Genomic DNA, 7022 nt, shown 5'->3' on the forward strand with positions numbered 1-7022 from the left:
GGAGGTGCTGTGAACCTACCCACCATGAGGTGGATGAATTAACATTTTTGGGAAAATGCCACATGTCTTATGGCATGTGTCAGCAACACCATACTATGTCAGATGTTTTGCTGCTGGTGGCAAGCATTCTATTGATAGCCCAGTGCAGCACTGTCCATTAGAAATGTAAAATGGGCTTGCATCCACACGCCTCACTCCTCTCCGACATCTCTCCGACATGGCAACAGTATCCAGCCCTACGGAGACTGAACAATGCATCGAGTCTCTGATTGCTGTTTTCCAAAGGCATGCTGGAAGGGATGGTAACAACAACAAAGTCTCCAAGGCCGAGTTCCTAATCTTCATGAATACAGAGCTGGGTGCCTTCACAAAGAACCAGAAGGACCCTGGTGTCCTTGACCGCACGATGAAGAAATTGGATCTCAGCTCTGATGGGCAGCTAGATTTCCAAGAATGTCTTAATCTTATTGGTGGCCTGGCTATTACTTGCTGTGAATCCTTTGTTAAGTCTGCCTCTGGCCAGAAGTGAGTTGGAGAGCCTTTGGGCCTGGCCTCCAGGTCACTTCCTTTCTTTCCAGCCTCTCACAGCCCCCACATACCCTGAGCCGGGCACACCCACCTACCCAGGCAGGCCACTCCTGGTAGTAAGAAAACAATGTTGTTTTTTAAAACACACACACACACAAAATAAAATAGAATAATAAAATTGACCATGTATGCAATTTAAAATTTTCTAATAGCTTCATTAAAAAAGTAAAGCATCAGGGTTTCCCAAGTGGTCTTTTGGTTAAGACCTCACCTTCCACTGCAGGGGGTATAGGCTCGATCCCTGGTCTGGGAGCCAGGCTCCCATCTGCCTCTCAGCCAAAAAGCAAAACATAAAGCAGAAACAATATTTGTAACAAATTCACTAAAGACTTTAAAAATGGTCCACATAAAAAAATCTTATAAAAGTTAAGTGAAGCGAAACAGGTAAAGTTAGGGTTAATAATATATTTCATTTTACCTCAATATAGCCAAACATTGCCATGTTGACATGTAATTGATATAAAATTATTTATGACATTTTGCATTCTTATTTTTGTAGTACGCCCTGGAGAATCCCATGTGCAGAGGAGCCTGGTAGGCTCCAGTCCACGGAGTCACAAAGAGTCGTACACGACTGAGCGACCTCACTTCACTGAGGTGATTCTTCATGTGGATAGTGGCTACCATATTGGACAGCACTGGACCTCAGAGTCTACATGGGTGGTTGACTTCAAAGGCACCACCTTGTTGTCATATCCCAATCAAACAAGAAATCTTGCTTATATTTTTTTCTGTATGGCATACACTTGAGGAAGTAGCAAGAAGACATGGGTGTATCTTTTAGAAGTGGGGAAATAGTGGACTTTGTAGTGGGTAGACTTGGATTTAAATTCTCATTCTTCCACTTTAATGATCTTGGCTAATGTATTTAAACCCAGTTTATTTGAATCTGTTTCCTCAAATGGGAAATGGGATAATGTTTACATGGTGTGCTTGAGGATTAAAGACTTGCCTAGACTGGAAGAGGTTATCAATAAGCCAGTAGTTGGTGTAACCTCATTGTGGTGGTTGAGTGTGCACCTGACATGGAGAAGATACAGATACCCATTTTCTCTATCTTCTGCATCTCCCCTGCATCTCCCCCTTTCTCTTCTCTCTTTCTTACTGCATTCTCAACTTTTTTCACTTTCTTTCCTACAGTACATCTTTTCATTCACAAATTTGAGTGAAACATTCTTGAAAGTATTGTTTTGAGGCTAATTTCCTTAAAAACAAAGATTCCAAAGACTAAAGCTACCTTAGAGGTCCCATTCAAGTCTCAGTTATCTTTAGCATGAAGACACTGGTTTGAATGTTTCTTCCCTTCCTCCCTCCCTCTCTTCCTTCCTTCCTTCTTTCCTTCATCTACTAGTTCCTCTCAGCAAGCTCACAGTTCTTGCACTGAAATTCTTCTTGGGTTTGGGGATTTGTTATTTTTGTATATCAAAATCCTTAAATTCATAGGTTGACCAAAAATAAGTTCAGCTCCACTTATGCTTCTTTTCCAAAATAAGCCTGTAAGCATTGGGAAAAAAACAAATAAACAGAAAAGATCAGTCCTATGACTAATGCAGTAGGAAGATTTTTTTTTTTCTGTAGTGTGTCCCACATTGTCACCACTTAACAGATGGCATTGTGATTGTGTAATTGCTATAATGAATATTATTAATAATGCACTGCCTATGATCTCAGCCTTCTTTCCTTTACCAACATTGAAAGGGTCCTGTGAAATGTTTCCAGTTGAGTTCACAGACTTCTTTTTAAATTAGTTTATCCACCACATGACTAAACACCCTTGGGAAGAGCAGCAGCCAAAGCTCTGAGTGGTGTACAACCAGTAGCTGTCCTATATAAACAGAAGCCTTTATGTACTTTGCAAATGTGCCCACAGTTCACAGATCCTCTAAAATAATTACTCTCTCTATAGCCCAGAGAAGTGCTATCTCATAGAAATGTAATGTGAACCGCATATGTAATTAAAATTTTTTTTAGTAGCCACCTTAAAAAGTACAAAGAAACAGGCAAGATTAATTTTCATAATATATTTGATTTAACACAATAAAAACATCTTTTCTCAATACATCTCTAGCCATCTATAACCCCCCTAAGTTTCCTCATGAACAAATTGAAAATCTCATGCTGAATGAATTGCAAAAGTCCAGTCCCATGGCACTTGATAGACAGCGTCTCAAGCTCTGAAAATGAGATCATCACAGCCAGATTTGGCCTGTGCTAATTAAGGTAGTCAGGTTCAGATAGGTCTCAGATCTGGAATTTGTGTAGGAGGGCAGAAAGTCATGCTTGGACAAGGAAAGAGCTACTTAATGATCATACTTAAAGGTCATTCATTTACTTTTCCAATAACCTAGTGACATTTATCCTAAGTCACTTAAGTAATGTTATAAAATGTCACAGATTTGTGGAGCATTGCCGCACAGAGGGTTTAGATCCTAAGATTGGTCTGTACAGAACTGTGACTCTGTATTGTTATTGATAATATAATTAGAGGAAACTGGGCTAGAACAGGAGGTTGGTATCAACATTTTGACAGCTGTGTTTTATTCAAGTCACTAATCTAGTGGAGAGACTATGGATCTCCACACTGATTCGTTAGTAGAATCAGAAAATATTGATGTGGTCCATTAAAATACAGTGTAAGATAGGATAGCCTAGAGTTGCCCTCTATGAATCTTACACTAGAGAATGACACAGATACAAGTCAAGGGATGAATGTAGGGGACAAAGTATTGGTGTATTCACCATCTTAATGTTTACTTTACTATAAAAAGTTAAGCTTTCCAGTGTAGTAAATGATTTATATTACTTAATAGATAAACTTCCTTAAGTACTAGCGACTGTGAAAATGTTAAGTAAATTAAAGAATAAGGTTATACTTGAGAAGCAAAAAGTTAATGACCACATGGCCAGTTGCAAAACAGAGCTATTAAGGTGGAATCAACAAAATATGGGAGATGAACAAAATTGCAAACCAGTAAAGGTGGTGGGCATTTTTTTGTGTATTGGTCATTCATTTTTCATGTTTTTTTTTTTTTTTTTTTCCCAGTATCACTCTGATTTCCATAGGGGAAATATTTCTTCCTCCATGGCATGTGATCTGTTGGGATTATCAGTCTAGGGTTGTTGCACTGCTGTTTTGTAGGTAAGAAGACCCATGATCCAAGCCATGCTGATTGGTCTCTTCATCCTAGTTCCCTGAATCCTGAGTAAAAAGATTCAATGGTAGAAAAATCAGTTGGAACAGATTAATTCTAGCGGCATGCCCTGAAGAGACCATCCATCATTTTCTGCTTCCTAGAGCTTCATTCTTGCGCCTTTATAATCCTACTTTTCTAAGTTCTCCATTGATTAAGAGTTGTAAAGTACCTTTCCAATTAATCCCTTTTTGTGTAAGTTACCTAGAGTTATTTTATTAGCCTCTTTTCACAGGAGTAGGGCCAAGTTTGACCTACCACTTATTTTTTTCTAAATGAACATCTATTAGAAAGCATCAATGTTCATTCATTAAAATATTGCCTACAATTGCTTTAATGATACAACTGCAGAGTTGAGTAGTTGACAGAAACCATATAACCCTTAAACCTAAAATATTTCTTTTAAGAAAAGAAATATTTTAAGAAAAAGTTTGCTGACTTTAAGCTTATCAAATATCTTAGATTGAGTCCTTTTGCAGGCAGTCTCTAAGACAAGGACTTTATTTAAGTAGCTTATTTGTGAGGTGATTGTGAAAAAAGGAGTGAGGAAGTGAGATAGGAGAGGGAAGGAAGCAATAGTGTCCCTTTGTGGGTGATGAGCTCAACTCCAGTTGAGGAGACAGTGTAGAATATATTGCATTTTCCCCATCTATAGGTTGAAGAATCCAGAGTACTTACATACCTGAAACCTAGTTACAGGGTCAGTGACTCTCCTGTACTTCTGGTCTACCTGGTACCTAGCAACATGAACTCCAACAGATAAGGAAAAATATCTGTGAGTTGCCATTTAATTTTGTTGGTAGTTTCTTTTGCTACTCGGGCTTTTGGTTTAATGTAGTCTTTATTAATTCTTCCTTTGTTTCTTGTGCTTTGAGTGTCGTATCCAAGAAACCGTAGCCATGACCAGTGTTAAGGAGGTTTCTCTGTGTTTTCTTCTAGGAGTTTTATAGCTTCAGGTCCTACATTTAAGTCTTTAATCCATTGTGAGTTGATTTTTGCAAGTGGAAATAGCATTCCCATTTCTTTATTTTGCATGTGTCTTTCCTGTTTTCTCATTGCAATTTTATTGGAGAGACTATTCTTTCCCCATTGAGTATTCTTGGCTCCCTTGTCAAATATTAACTGAACCATAGGTTTGAGGGCCTATTTCTGGACTTTCCATTCTGTTTCATTGGTCTATATGACTGCTTCTCTGCCAATATCATACTGTTGGACTAATGTAGCTTTGTAGTATAGTTTGAAGTCAAGAAGTGTGATGCCTCCAGCTTTGTTCTTTCTCAGGACTGCTCTGGTTATTTGAAACTTCACTTTGTGTTACATGAAAACTATACTGAAGATGGAGATAAGACTCTGAGCAGAAGACAAGGTCAAAAGTTTCTGAAACTTTCTAAGTAGGGCATGGAGTACACAGAGTTTTGTTTTGTTTTGTTTTTAATGGGTGGAGGGGAAGAGGCAGATTTGACAGATGTCCAATAGGAAGACTCAACAGGACTTATGTGTGTAGTGGCCAAGCTGGAGGAGGGAAATCCTTCTCAGCTTCCTGGCCCAGAAGTTGTTCACCAAGCTGGGAGTATAAGAATGGATGCCATTTTTGGTACTGCTCCGAGTGGCACAGGGATCCTGTGCATTCCTCAAAGCTCTTTCTTTTTCTACATGAGCACAGCAAGACCATTTCTCATTTTCTCCTGCATTGGGAAGGATTATGGTACTAATTTATTTATGTCAGTGGAATTCTGTTAGAAGTGAAGTATGCCACTTCCAGATATGACTCCCCCCAAGTACGACCTTCCGTGCATTTTGTCTTCCTTGTCAGCTCGTCAGATGTATCAGATTCAGCAGAAGACTTTGAGCCCAGGGGATAATAAGCCACCAAATGGAAGGACTTTGTCCTTAAATGAGCAGAGCCCGCTCTTCCTTACCAGCCCTGCATTGGACTGTTGGACTGTGACATGAGTGAGAAAAAACAAACAAACAAACAAACAAACAAAAAAACTCATAATCTTAAGCTATTAAGGTTTGTAGGTTATTTGGCTTTAACAGTTAGCAGAACATGACTAATAAGCCTGGACTGAGGGATTCATGGAAGAACCAAGCAGCTGTAAAGTGTGGTTCTGGAGCTAAGACCCAAAGGTCATGAGATAAGAATGGGGATCAACCCCCCACCACCTGCAGGTCAGGTCTGCACCTCTGCTTGAATTACTTTTCTTGGAGAATTATACAACTTTCTGCTTCATCACTCAGGTCAGAGACCTGACTGTACTTCTTTACATCTCCCTTATCATCCACATTCATGGTGATGGAATATGCCAGTTTCTACTTTGCCTGTCTTTTCATTTCCATGCTCCTTCACCCACCAGTTCTTAGCTTGTGCTATGTGTACAAGGCTATTTAGCAGTATCACTTGCTTTGCTAGATGCCTATAGTACATCCTCAGGAGTTGTGACAACCAGAAATGTCTCCAGATAATGCTTGACATCTGGGAGGCAAAATTGCTCCCCCAGTTAAGACTTCCAGGACTTAGAACTCTTAAGAACTTAAGACTTATCTGGAGGATGAGAATGAAAGGTTTTCATTTTTGATGGCATTCAGTAGAATTCTCAGACTCTAGAAGCAAACACCTTTCAACAACAAAATAAAAGACAAAGTTAGCACATTTGACAATGCAAACATTGTTGGAGTAAGTGTATTCTTTTTGTAGCTCTCATGGAAATTATTTCCTTGGAGGTAAAACTCATTAGGATCCCTGGATTCAGTTTTGTCAAAAATGTTTCTCCTCTATACACATGCAATTCACATACCCACCCAGAGTTGCTTGCAGTCTCAGCTATAGGAACCCCAGAGAGACTCCAATACTGGAATAATTACCTAGTTCACAGTAGGACAGTGGTGGCTGAGGCCTGAAATAGGAACTGTAGTCTCACAAGGTTTGCCTACATGCCTAATGCAAGTTGTCCTATGAAGTTATACCTTCAGAGGCAAGTTATGCCTCTGAAAAATCTTATTTTCTTGTGTTTCTGTTGACTAGTGGGGAGGTGATTACATTTAGGCAAAGGAAGAAACCACAACTCTGTGGAGTTAATTAACTAACCCTGAATCCAAGGCTCAGTCTAGAGAAATAATCCTACCCACCTTTCTTGACCTGCACTGCCCTTTAATTGTGTTGCCTGTGCTTACAATTTCCTCATTTAAGTGAAGCTTGAGTCAGTTATTTGAGGTGCTCCAGTAAGGAAGTATTGCCAGGTG

General features: G+C 39.4%; 1 pseudogene; it reads left to right on the top strand.

Moving 5' to 3' along the window:
• The first annotated feature begins 217 nt into the window (after positions 1-217).
• LOC136166124 (protein S100-A11 pseudogene) lies at positions 218-529 on the top strand (annotated as a pseudogene).
• Positions 530-7022: the final 6493 nt, after the last annotated feature.

This window comes from Muntiacus reevesi, chromosome 4 (genome assembly GCF_963930625.1).
Source record: "Muntiacus reevesi chromosome 4, mMunRee1.1, whole genome shotgun sequence".
Taxonomy (NCBI): domain Eukaryota; kingdom Metazoa; phylum Chordata; class Mammalia; order Artiodactyla; family Cervidae; genus Muntiacus; species Muntiacus reevesi.